A 13883-nucleotide genomic window follows, 5' to 3' on the forward strand; every position below is an offset into this window, starting at 1 on the left:
TTCACAAGGTGAGGAATCTGTGGTTAGAGAACATTCATCAGAATCCTCATTCTGTGTACTGGGTTACAATGTAAATTTAAAACATTAGGATGCGAAACTGTTACACTCTTGAGGGTAGGCGGTAAGTACAAAACACGTTCAGTGCAAGCTGACCCACCAGAGTGAGGGGACCATCTTGAAAGGCAATTCAGCCAATGATTACAGTACATGCAGCAGTCTCCGCTGCTCTACGTATATTGCAAGAACATCATTGGTGGCTACTGATGTCCAAATCCGCTATGGGTGTACTACAGCGATAAATCTGTCTACTGATAAACTTTTCCAATATAGTGAGGCCACTACACACCTCCCTTGTGAAAGCGATAAAACCATTCCAAACTGTTTATCACGATCCCGTCAGTACGCTTAAGCCAATAAATATGAATACATATTGGTAGTGACAGATTAGTGTACTTGTTTTATGTGGGTCCAGCACCATATCAATGCTTGTGCAGTCAATGAAAAACGTACACTAAGGGGCCGATTCAGATCTGGATCAGAAAGCTCTCCGATCGAGCCAGATCCAGAGTGTTTTCCAACCGAGCCGGACTCCTGCAGTCCGACCGAGCGAGTACGATGCAGCCGCATGCTGCCGGACTCGGTTCGGTCAGACTCCCATATAAGTCAATGGGAGCCGGTTGTTCAACGCGTACATGGGCTCCCATTGACTGAATGGGTACGTCTCGCACAAGGGCGCCCCCTGCAGTAGGTACGCGTTGGTGCCATCCGCACCGTACATGCCTGTTTCAGGGATATCCTTGTGTCCCCCTCTGTGTCCGAATCGTAAGGCTGTGGGTGACGGGTGTCCGACGCGGACCCCCAAAGGCAGCTTCCCGGACATTTTGCGAGCCGGCAACTTTGGCTCGATACGGATGTCCGACGCTTGCATCGTACTGGCTCGGTCGGAATTCATCTCCATTGCAAGGCACGATTTGCTTACATTTTACAGCCAGATCGCGTTCGGGGAAATCGTAATTGGCCCCTTAGAAGTGATGAGAAGAGTGCATATCTTCACTCAGATCAAGTGCCTTTAGCTCATAGATATTGGCAGAAACACTCGCTGGGATGGGAAAACACATTCAAATGTTACATACCTTTAGGCTTAGTTCAAACGAGGTAGTTGAGAGAGCTAATATTAAGCTCAATCAAGCCTTGACCACTAAGGTCGTTAGTAAAGTTGTACCCTGGCTAAAAAGGGCACAAAGGAACAAGTTACTTATCTTTGGTAACGCTAGACTTTATCTAGCTGCAGATTTCTCACCTTTTGAATATTCCTGAAGCATAAGACTGGATCCAAATCCTTTCCATAGTCCCTCTGCACGCCAGAAGGTGGTTCCTTGAGGCTCTGCATTGACACCGTTCAGCACTGGAAATGATGTGAAGGGCCTAAATAGTCCGTTACCCAGACGAGGAATACAGTAGAGTAGGTAAAGTCAAAACATAGAACGGGGAGGGTAGGAGTGTTGTTAAGGAATCTGCTGCTAGATAGCATCTCTACCAGAAAGAGCATTAGCAAAGGTAAGTAACTTGTTCTTCTAATAAACAGTAATAGCCACAGATTCCTCACCTTACGAATAGATGCCATAGCAGAACCCAAAGGGAGGAGGGCAGTGGATGGACTTGAAACAGGAAGTTTTGCATAACTGATCAGCCAAAGTGGCCTTCTAGGCGGATACGGCTATCAAGACAATAGTGCTTCACAGATTATTTTACTTTTCTTCTGTTTTTAATTTTAGTGAACTTAAAGAGGGACGCCCAAGTAGCTGCATGGCAGGTGTCTAGGACAGGGACTCTGCGTGCTAAAGCAGGGGTAGCAGCTTTGGCCCTGGTGGAGTAGCCTTGCAGTCCTTATGGAGGCTGCTTCTACTCTAATGCGCAGCAGATCTTTTTGCAGAGCACGATCTAGCATGAGATGGAATGCTTCTGCACAGCCTTGCCCTTTTTTGCTCTGGCAAACCCCACAAAGAATTGACCGTCCACCGGTTTGTCTTCTGTACCATCGATGCAGATACTGAGCGCTCTCTAAGGGTCCAAGTGATGGTGCCCTCCTCCTCCTCTTTAGAGGGCTGAGGTGGAGCATAGAATGTCAGCAAAATGATCGTTTGGCCGGCATGTAAGACATCACAGCCTTAGGGAGAAAGGATGCCCTAGTATGCAACAGCAAGTGGTCAGGTAAAAGGTGTTGTACACTAGATTAACACAAAGAACCTGAAGCTCACTCACATACTGTTCTGAGGTGAAGGCAAAGAGGAACACAGTTTTTATGGTCAGAAACCGTAAAAGACAAATGTGAAGCAGCTCAAATGAAGTACAAATCCATTAAGTAAGGACAAGACTGAGGTCCCATTAAGGCATCACACATGCAGATGGGGAAAATATATGTTGCAGCCTGTTAGAAATTGGGTTTCTGGTAGGTAGAGGTATGCGTCCAAGCAGGAACCACAATCCAAGTCAGGGTAGGTCCAAACACTCTCCAAATTAACCTGTGCTCACCTCCTGGTAGCTTGGCACAGTGTAGTCAGGCTTAAGATTATTATTATTATTATTATTATTTAATTTTATAGAGCGCGTAGTCACCCGTAAGTATCCCAGCGCTAAAATCAGTACAACTAGGAGTCAGCAAGGGAAGGGGAGAGACAGTTTAAGGGAAGAGGTGGGTGATGATGCAATGTGTAAAGTATTTGCGCAACACTTCGAACAGTAAAACAATGAAAACACAACACACAAAATACCACACCTGGTTAAAAAAAATAGTGTTTGATTTAATTAACAAAACAAGACCAAACCACCAAAAATCCAATAAGTAGAATTTGAGATACGAATTTTAAAAGAATAAACTGTAGAAGAGCGCCAAGAAGCAATAAGCAGTTTCTTGGGTTATTTGGTTGCGCAGGTCTTGGATAAAGTCTTAAGTCCAGCTGACACATCACCTCATATTGGGGGGGAACACAGACGCATCGCTCAGCTGCGCCTGCATCTTTGACGCAGCCAGGATCAAGGTACTTCTGTTTAGAGGGCCCCAATGGCACTCTGACCTTAGCTGTGGGGGCAGTGGGCACCATGGCCACTCTTGCAATACTGCTGGAGTGGGATAGATTGACAGTAGTGAATGCCACATCTCAATCCACAAAAGGACCTTTGGAATTGCTGCTGCAACTGGCGAGGCTGTGTGGAAATGCCTAGAGAGTGAGTATTATCTCTTCCCTCCTAGAAGCACTAAGTCCCCAAACAAACAAGTCCCATCGAGTGGTATGTCCATCAGTGAGGACTGGACGTCGCCTGAGATCCCAGTGGGACGAAGCCATGCTTGCCAGCGAATAGGGACACTTGTGCTTTTTGCTCACACAAATGAGTTGGTGGTGTGCAAACCGCAATGAATCGTGAACTTGGCTGCATTACAACCATCCTGAATTGCCTGTGAAAGGATAAAGGTCTACTGAAACACTCAGGAGGGCTTGTGTCACTGAGTCCCAAAGGGTGTATGTGTAGTGGCCTTATTGGAACAGAGGGCCAAACTGGCTGGTGTGAATAATATCTTCCTGAATGTCTCCCTTCTCTTGGATTACCTGTAAGGGGGAGTGGTGGGGAAATGTTGGGGTTGATCCAGCAAGTGGAAGCCTGCACCACAAGACTCTCCAGAGAGGGGTGCTGGGAAAAAAAGTCTGGATGCCCGGAGCAGGACAGTGGCGTCTGGCAACTGATGGTTTACTGCGGGACCTGTACAAGACTTAGCCCAAACCCCTAGGAAGGTATCTGTCAAGGCCTCATTGAATGGGAGGAGACTGGAGAGGCCCGGAATCAGTCTAGCCAGGCTGTAGGTCATTGGTCAGTACATTTTTTTTCACCTCCACGGTGGGGAGGTTGAGATCCACACCGTGGAGGTGCCATAACCAAGGCGTCGGAGACAATTTCTTCAGTGGCTGGTCCTGGAGGAGAGAAATGGTCTGTTTCAGAGAGGTATCCAGACCACTAGTGTCTTGCAAATCCTCATACCAATTATGATGATGGGGCTGAGCAAACTCATCACCCTAGTCATCATCATTGTTGTCAATCCTTTCCAAAAAGTGAGTGTAGAGCATGTTGTTGGCCTTGCTTAAGGGTAACACCAATACCTCGGTCGGATTTGGTAGCAATGTCTGGGTATGTTGGAGAGGACAATGGGAGCCACCAATCGAAGCTGTGAAGTCAGCATCAGCTTCAACGTACCTGGATCTGGTTTAGTAGTGGGGGGTTGGTGGTGGGGGCAGCGTCGGTACTAGAGCCAAGGGTAGAAGCAGCTTAGAGGATCTTGCTGGTGCAGAAGGGTGGACCCACTGACGGTAGTCCAGGAGAAGGATCTCTCTGCTCCATGGGGCTGGAAGACACACCAGAGGACGTCTGCGGAGAACCAAGCGCCAGAGCGTAACTGCGTGGAACTTTTCAATTTGGCATGGAGTGGCTGAAAGCCCCGGAACCTCCAATTGTGCCATATCCAGCTACGGACCCTGATGACGCCAACTTCATGACAGGGCCCAGGATCGACTTCCCTGCTGAACATGTACTTCGTCAGGTGAAAGGGAATGACGAGTAGGAGCCTAACTGCTTCGACTTTTTGTGCTTACCTGAGAATTTGGAGATCAACGATAATCAGCCTCTAGACTGTCTGAGGTTGAGCCTTGGACCAGTTCAGATGTTGCTTCTTCTTGTGCTTGATGACAAACCTTTGCCTCGCGTTACCTCTGTTTTATCAACAAGAAGTTTCAGCAGGTCTTGGAGTCATGCCTCAACACCACAAGCACACCTGGTGGGGATCCGTCACAGACATCTATTTGCAACAGTCCCTACAGGGCTTAAAACAGGTTGTTTTAAGGAGTCACATCCCTTGAACACTGAAAACATTTTGTTGACAATTACAGGTAAAGGGTCTCTGAGAGATGAGCGGAACCTGAGGATCTGCCTCTGGTGGCGCGGAAAGAAAGGAACTAACAGCCCACAGGAGTTGCACCTATATAGGCCCTGTAAGTCATTTCTGGAGCAGAACAGAGTCAGTGTGGCGCTGCCAAACTCGAACTTTACAGCACACAGGAGTTCTATGGAAATGTTTCTGGATCCAGTCTGACGCCTGGGGAAGATTCAAAAAGTGAAGAATCTGCTGCTAGAAGTTTCCATTAGAAAGGTTTGAATAAAATACCAAGATATGTTCTGATGAACCGCATACCTTCTGAGATGCTTTTTAGAATAAAGATGGATGTGCCAGGCCTTCCAGGAGGGGGGGAATCCTCATGATCAATTACACCTAGATACAGAACCTGCAGCTCACCGGACAGCATTAAGCTGCAGCCCCCTCAACGCTGTCAGATGTAACTCCCTGGCTACTCCAGATGGGAGAACCTGTGACAGAGAAATCAGAAGAGAGAACAATTCAATCCTGCCTACGAGAGCCTGTGGCCACCCTGGCAATTAAAAGAAAGGTGCTTTATCACAATTACAGAGAAAGAAGAAGCAGAGACAGGTGTCTATTGACTCACTGAAGCCAAAAAGCTCATTTTGTACAGTAGACCTGTACAACTGCCAGAGTGCAGCCAATTGTGGAACCTACAAAAAAGATTGCAGATTAATAAGTGGTAAGCAGTGTAATTCTGAAAAATGCAGCAAATGGCACCATCTGCATATGTTGAGCAGTGCAACATGTGTGTTTACCTATGTATGCAGTGATGTAAGTGTGTCTGTGAGCGGTATAATATATGGAGGCCCGTGGGTTCCATATTGGAAACCCAGGGCTTTGGAAAGGCAAGTGGAGGTGGAGGAACCCCAACAAGCAGAATTGTGGATTGCTATATACCTGAGAGCTGGCCTGGACACAATGCAGGAAAGGAGAGCCAAAGTCTCCTATGCACTTCAAAATGACTCTGATTCTGGAAAGCTCCCCGGTCAGGTGGGCTGGGCAAATCTCAAGAAGGTGATGGGGCTGATAAGGTATTCATAAAGAGTAGGGCTGGGGGCCTTTGTAATCTTTTGTCAGGCGTGATCCTTGAGAAACTCTCATGGTCTGTCTTGTGGGGCTATCTGGAGTGAAGTCACTCCTGCTGTGACAGACTGCTTCCTCGGCAAAGGACAGGACAGGGGAGTGAGCACGTCAAAGGCGGCACCCCCTGCAACATAAATGTTAAAGCAGGAGACACTAAATCACATCTGGGTTAGGAATCGGATTATAAAAAGGGGTGCTTCAGTCTCCTAAAGGGGCAGCTGTCAAACAGTCAGCCATGGCTGTTCCTCAATGTGGAGCTCAACAAGACCTCTGCCTTGTGGGACCAGTACAGCAAGCCTTCTGCCTTGTGGGACCAGGACTGGAGATTAAGGTCTGCAAGTCTCCTGGCTGGGCGAGTGGAAACCACCCACGGAAATCAAGAACCCCTGCCCTTACTATCCTACCCCGTCTGTCAGTTCTTTTCTTCTTTTCCTCTACCTTACAAATATCTCAGTTCACGGGCTGTTGAGCGAGTTCGGCGCGAGTGAACTGTTTGTTAGTTTGCATCTTTGATTCTGTAGATTCATTTAATGAAGGCCATAATGCAATACGTTAAGGATTAGCTAGTGGTCTATTTCAAAGGCTTTCTATGTCTGCTGTCAATGTATAATTGCAAATAATAGCACTGTAGACCTTATATGATGCTGTTGGGACGGAAAAGTACTCACCAAGGTAATAGACATGTGCCCGACTGTACGGTTGTCTGGATCCCAAATGCTGCTTTTTTGTTACAGTAGAACACAGATCATGCATGAGCCTGGACATAGGCCTTTCTCACAGATTGCAGACTTGTTGGAACAGGAGTGGCACCCAAAGTGAAGTAGTGTGGCTCACTGGTTAGAGGCGGCAGACCCGAGAGCAGAGGACGGCCCGGGACCAGGGTTCGATTCCCGGCGCGGCAGGTTTCTGGACCAGGGTCAGCGGACTCGATAATTCTCTCGCCTCGGTGCCCACTCTGATCAGCGATCACACTCGGCAACTCTGGGCATTAGCTTACCTCATCTTCACTAACGGCCCCACCAGACCGCCGGGGATGCCTGGTCTCACCCTGGAGATACCCATTAAGGGACCATCTCTCAGGGAAGCCAGGAAGGGTTTCGCAGCGGTCGAAGCGCCTTGGGACCCTACGGGTAAGTATTGCGCTATATAAATGCCTATACATACAAAGCATTGCCCTCATTGTGGTGGAAGGCTACCGCCTTCACCAAGAGGTAAGCAGCACAGGAGTGGTGGTGGCAGCACACCATGAACTGATCAGAAGTGGTGAACAGGACTTTTTTACCCTATGTCACTGGCGTGAAGCCTACAGGCTCACTCACCTTTTTAAAAGTTCCATTGTGGGCTTAACTCACAAGAACATGTAGAGTGCTCCACAGCGCAGGAGTAGTGACTCTGCACTGACTGTATGTGTGCATGGGAAGGGTTCTGTAAAAGGATGGAACAGTACTATGCAGTGCATGTACATGGTATTCCTGAGATGAATATATTACATGAGAGATGTAGGGCTGTGCAGTGCGTGTGCAGTGATTGCATATGCTGGGTGTATGTGTGCCTACGTGAAGTACAAGACATGAAGGGTGAAGAGATGTGCACCATGCTTATAGTGGATGCGTATGTTGTCAGTGCATGAGTTTTGAAATAACACACCCTGCTTAAGATAGAAAAGCTTCAGTACTGAACTGTGCATGCAGAGTTAGTGTGTGTGTGCTGAATGCATGTGTACACGTGAGGGAACAATCCATAGAGGTATTAGTGTTGAACAGAAAGGTGCTATGAATGTGCACTGAGTGAGGGTGCCTGCAAAGGTACATTTCATGGAGGACACTGGTTTCCATTTTGGGAAGCCCAGCTTGTCAGGTGAAGATAGGACGGGAAAGGAATACCCCAGACAGATTTGTGGCTTGCTGCATTCCTAAGAGCTGAGTGGGGACACACTGGAGGGAACAGACTCCCTTTCTACTTCAAAGACTACTCTTTGATTTAGTGATAGAGCACAAGGAAGCGACTTGGACACATCTCAGGAAGGCAGATGGGTCTGATAAGTGAATCAAAGAGTAGGGCTATGGGGTCTGAGATTAACCTTTTGATGCACATATCATTGCGTCTGACATTCAGGTATGAACTCTGGTCACTCCCATGAATTATGTTGTGGACAATCAGCTTCGGAGTCATGCCTGCTGTGACAGCCCTCTTTCATGAAGGAAGTTGAAAAGGAGAAGTGCACACTTCAAAAGAAGCAGAACCCCAACATAACATTACAAAGACCCAGACCATATATTACATTTGGTTTCTTGAAAAGAACTATAAGAAAGAGAGTTTGAGGCCATAAAAATGTGTCATTTTCCAAGCGGCCAGGTGAGCTGTGAGCAGGGATAGCTCTGCAAGACTTCTGCCTCTGACCAGTTATGGGGCCAAAGATCTAATAGTCTCCCTGCTAGGTGAGGGGACATCACCAAGGACACCAAGATCACCTGCCATGGAGCACCATTGCTTGTCTGCCTGCCAAGACCAGTGTGTCCTGTAAAGGAGAGAAGTGCGTTGGAGGAAGCGAGGTCGAATGGGGAGCCCTGCACCAGAATTCCCTGAGTGAGGTGTAAGGTGGTGCACCAACCGGGCTGTTGCCTGTGTGCAATATCGGCTTTGCAACACTCATATGCCAGAAGACGGATTCGTTGTTCTCAGCCCTATGGAGGTGCTGGGCGAGACGCACCAAGCCGCACTGCTGAACCGTGGTGACCCCATATGGTGGGGTCACCAGTGAACAGAGTTTGGGCTGGATGCACATGACCTGTGACTGCAGAGATCAGCGACTCCGTATGCCAGGAAGGGTCTAAGTATGGATGGCGATCACATAAGGAAAGTCTCTGTCTCGATCATAAATACCACTGCAACCCCATACATGCCAGGAGGGGTGCATTGGCACTTTTGAATAAAGATCGAGCTATCGCCCCAGGCAAAAAAAGAATGGCTGGGACTAGCGGGGCGAGACCGCATGCCATGATCTGCTCCTGAGACAAAGTCCCCGAGGTTCGCTGAGACGCCGCAGACAGCATTGCACCCTTGGAGTTTCGGTCGGAAGCTGGAGGATTACATTAGTGTCCCATCTCCGGGGGGAAGAGCAATTTACCTTTTTTGTCCATCGAGTGGGAGCAGCTCACATCATTGGAACTCGACTGGCAGTGCTGCTCAACAGGGAGAGCCTGTGCTGCTGGGTGATGCAGTGTCCATTGTGAGCGACCTGACTTTGCCGTAGAGCATCTGGGTTTGGGAGCACCCAAGGAGGGCACTCGCTGCACTGCTGAACACTGCCATACTGCCAGGGCGGGTAAGACTGAAACTAGGCATTTGGAGTCCCGTGGGAACTTGCTGATACGGTGCTGCAGCACCATAGACACTCCTAAATAAGCTCCTAAAGGTCAGAAGGGAGAGCTCTTGAGTACAGCCTAATTGTCTGCATTCCCTGATGCAGCCACCAGTAAACAGGGAATAACCCTAGACAGGTTACATGAAGGAGGGTGGGACGGATATTTGTCTGTAGACTACTAGATCCCCAACCTCAATGGGGCTTGTGTTGTTGATACTGAATGTCGTTTTCCTTTACAGGTGTAGAATTAGAAATCAAATACTACTTTTTATTATTAAAGCAAGAATTTGGCTGGACATTGATTTATTGTGGGTACTGTTTGCATTTTGAGTTATGAGTCGAGTTCACAGCGGTCCTTTGAAGGATGACTGTGGCAGACCAGATAGTCTACGAGCAAATGTAGGTGGCTCTGATTGGTCAGTGTGGGCTGAAGCCAGCGCAGTACCTTCAGAGGTTCCGGGGCTGCAAGAGGGCGGATAATGTTCCAGTTGAGACTTGGATTCATGGAGTACTGCATGATTGGAATGAGTGGTTGAGAAGGATGGAGACCTAGGACTTTTAGTCCCTTAACTAGTTAATGGTAACAGAATGACTCAAGGAGGAGTGCTTCACTCCACTTAGGAAATACCTGTCTGAGATATAGAGAGGGATCCATAAGAGCTTACAGAGTTGGCTGACAAGTGGTCAGATTATCAAGGTTCTACAATGGAAAAGGGATTTTCGTCAGGAAAGAAAGGGCGCACTGCCAATAGTGAGCGCAACAAGTTTAACAATTTGCGTTAAGGTTGTGGTGCAGTCGGGCGAGGGGATAAGCCCTAACCCCCCAGTGGTGTGTTGGCTAAGCCTAGACACTAAAAAGTCTGAACAGGGTCGTCCGTATCCGGAACACAGAGTTTCAACGCAATGGAACACGCACACGTTCGTTCGCAATACAGTGCCTTATGTAAAGGAGCGATCGGCTCCCAATTCACACCACTATTACAAGAGAAACCTCTCCTTGGAACTCACTAACGCCGCTCTAATTCTAATAATTAGAGCGGGTACAGATTCAGTGCTCCGCTCTATGCCACAGCTCTACCTAGCTTTGGAAACGGCCTGGCGCTTATCTTTCCAACGTGCTCGTTCTGCTGCATTCGCTTCACGGGGAACCCCACTTCTTTGATGTCATTGAAACCCCAACTAAGCAGAATACTCTAGAGCAAACACAGAATGTTGATCACGCCTTCATCGGATCCTTTCCTTCAGCATAACCATACATTCATTCATGTTCCAGGCCCTGCCGGGTCGGAATTATCACCGGCAGAGCGACTTTCCCCCTTATTCTTACGGAGCCCTGAGGAGTCGCGGGAAACATTCCCGCTTGCGACGAAACACGCGTCGGCTGGTTTGCCTAAAAGAACATTAAAACATCATCTTGCTGACGTACCACTGAAAGAATTGTTTGTCTGGTTTATCCCAAGGCTTTGTTGTTCTTTGCAAATGGTTATTGTGTCTACCCTGACACATTGTATTACATTTGTTTGTTGAGTGCAAGGGCACCCTGTTGCGAGCTTATCAGGGTTCACAAGGGGTTAAAACAGCACTATTCTAAGCCAAAGGGGGAGAGAAGAACTCTCCACAGACTGGTTCCAAACCGAAGGGTAAGGGCCAGGGTAATTCCCATGGGGCCCAAGGAGGGACCAAGACAAATGGGAATGGAATGGTATGTCCAGAAGCAGCATCACGAGAAGCAAGGACAAAATAATTCTTTAAAGTCCAAAGTGGTAACTTGCAAAGTGCCATCATTTATGACACTTCGAGAGGGATTGTCAGGTGAAAGATCCTGACCCAGGAGCACCTGTGATCGAAAGCATGTTACACATGTGTGAAGGTACCCTGGAGAGCCCGGCTGTGGTCAACCTAGTAGCTATGGAGATATGGGAGAGGGTTCCAGATGCTATAAAGAACATTCAACCTTATTTCTTTGGAGTTTCTAAAGGAAGTTAGCATAAATGGGAGGGAAGTACCTGTCGTGAGATATACTAGACACTTCCACACTATGGTTGAGAGGAAGTACAGCAAGGTTGAGGAATTGCTCCCTGCTACCAAGATACACATCTGGTAGCTAGTTAAGATGGCATGGAGCATCCACTAGCCAGGGTTCAGACAGAGCTCAATGGCAAGGCAGCAATGGTTGGTGTTAGGGCAAGGGGAGAGCAAAGTGCTGGATGTCTCTTGGGAAACTTGATTGCCCCAGGTTTGTTGCCAGGACTAGAATCCTTTAAAACTTGCACACTGCCAGCTATTTTGACCAAAGCACAGCCTGCATGTCTCTCTCAGGATGAGACTACGATAATTCCTGATCGGCAGGGACCAGAACAAGATATTTTACAGGAAAGGCCAGACTCCGGGCTAGCACACCCGCATAATTAAGATGGGAAGAAAGCTTTTGTGACAGAATGTGTCAAAACGCGGCAGATGGCTCAAGCAGAATTAAGACAGCAGCACAGCCCAAATCTAGACCGGTGAAAAGTTAATCTAAGACACTTAGAAAAATGGACAGAGCCTGGTCTGGTTGATGTGGGTTAAAATATTGTGAGGCTTCAAGAAGACAAGATAGACAAATGTGGAGATAACTTTCAATTATTTTGCAGGGCAAGGAAGGATGGAGATCTGTCTGCAATTGGGCAGAGTATAGGAGTCCACACTGGGCTTCCTAAGAAGAGGGAGAACCAAAGCCTACTTCCATTCTTTAGGAACTAGAGAAGTAGTTAAAGAAAGATTGTATTACTGGGTACAGGCTGGATCTAGGATGGGTTCCCAGTGTCTCTGATATTTAGTGGGGTTAGCATGTGTCTAGTGGGGACTCAGAATGGGAGTGATTTACATACTCTTCGTCAGTGGGTTGAAGGTAATCGCAGGCAAAGGATGATCTGGCTGAAGTAGCAGAGGAATCCTAGGATAGTAGGTCACAGCCTAAATTGCCAAGGCATGCAGTGGAGTCAAAGGACTGCAAGATTTATGATTTTATCCTGGAAAATAGAAAATTGTGACGAGCTGTAGGATGAAGGATAGCAGGGTGAGGCAATGAGTTTCCTAAAAATACAGAAAACGACTTTAGTGTTGTTATCTATTGAATTGATTTTGTCTCAGAAAAGTACAATCTCAATAACTTAATGCCTTTCATTTAGTTTTGCAGCGCTGATAGAAAAAAGGGATTTGACTTGCTATATTGGACTCTCCATTTTTACTCCAGGTGGATGCAGTGTTGCTTGGTTTCTCTAAGGGCCTTAGAAAACCAGTGTGCTGATAGTTCGGTGTGATCTACTTACAATTTTGCAGCGGGTGGAGAACTCCAAGGTCTGTACCAGCCAACCGTTGAGTACAGCTGTACTATCCTTTATATCACATGAAATGGTGGGATGGTTCATCGTAAGAACCTTGATTAACTTATCAGTAAACACTTTGCCCAGGGTCTTCTCAGACAAGAGTAGGGAGATTATTTTTTAGGAGGCAGATTGTGCCTTTATTGAAGGGTAAAAAGTATTGCATAATGTTCCAACCAGGTATGTGCTGTGTACAAACAATTAGGTTTCAGCTCAGTGGTAATAGAACAGAAGGTCAAGAGTGTGGCTTCTGCTGTGTGTGGGGCCAGGTAAGCTTTTAACCAAATCAAGGCTGGCCCAGCCCTTCATAAGAGATCTAGTGCCAATATCAGTGACGAGTCGCCATGATAGTTAAAGTTGGCTAGTGGATAATGAACTCCAAAAAGGGGGCATATGAAATTGGCGCTGTAGGCTGGAGGTATGTAGACCAATAAAAAAATGTGATTAATGTAGGATACAGTGAAAGCCAGATGCATGAGCTTGGGCTCTGTAAAGGAGAAAGTGTTCAATAGATGAATATTAAGGGAGTTTCTAAAACATAACAGCAAGACCCTGCCTTTCTTGTGCAAGTGGACTTGTCTGAGGATGTTATAGTTTGGAGTTAGAACCAAGAGGATGTCAAGGTTAGAATAATCTTTAAACCAAGATTAAGTCAAAATTATTGTAGGACTCTGGTTGTCAAGTATGAAGTCAAGTATGTCGGTTTTATATTCTGCTAGTGAGCTGGTGTTAATTAAGACACAATAAAATGTGATTACGCAGTTTAGTAGGTATGGATGGTCTGTGACAGAAGCCATTGACATCAGTGGAGTGATAGTGAGCAGAACGCTTGAGTCGGTGGGAAACTTTGAGGCAACAATATGGTTGTCTGTGGTAGGGGAGATGTAAGTGCTGTCATATATAATAGGAGTTGAACTTACTTGGCAATGGGAATAGTCCTGTGCCTGTCTGGTGTGCAGACAGGCTTCCCTTTGGCCCTAGTAGATATGGTGTGAGTGAAGTAGGAGGTGGGTAGGAGGCGGGCTTGGCACCAATGTCCTAGACTAAAATTCAACAGAGTGAAAGTAGCTATCTATCAGTCTAGCGCCAGACACCTAGAGGTTTTGGC

General features: G+C 47.1%; 1 protein-coding gene across 1 annotated transcript in view; it reads right to left on the reverse strand.

The window, feature by feature from the left end:
* Positions 1-13883, reverse strand: part of WASHC5 (WASH complex subunit 5) — a 402037-nt gene that overhangs the window by 52224 nt on the left and 335930 nt on the right. The window lies entirely within an intron of this gene.

Source organism: Lissotriton vulgaris, chromosome 4_1 (genome assembly GCF_964263255.1).
Source record: "Lissotriton vulgaris chromosome 4_1, aLisVul1.2, whole genome shotgun sequence".
NCBI classification, from domain to species: Eukaryota; Metazoa; Chordata; class Amphibia; order Caudata; family Salamandridae; genus Lissotriton; species Lissotriton vulgaris.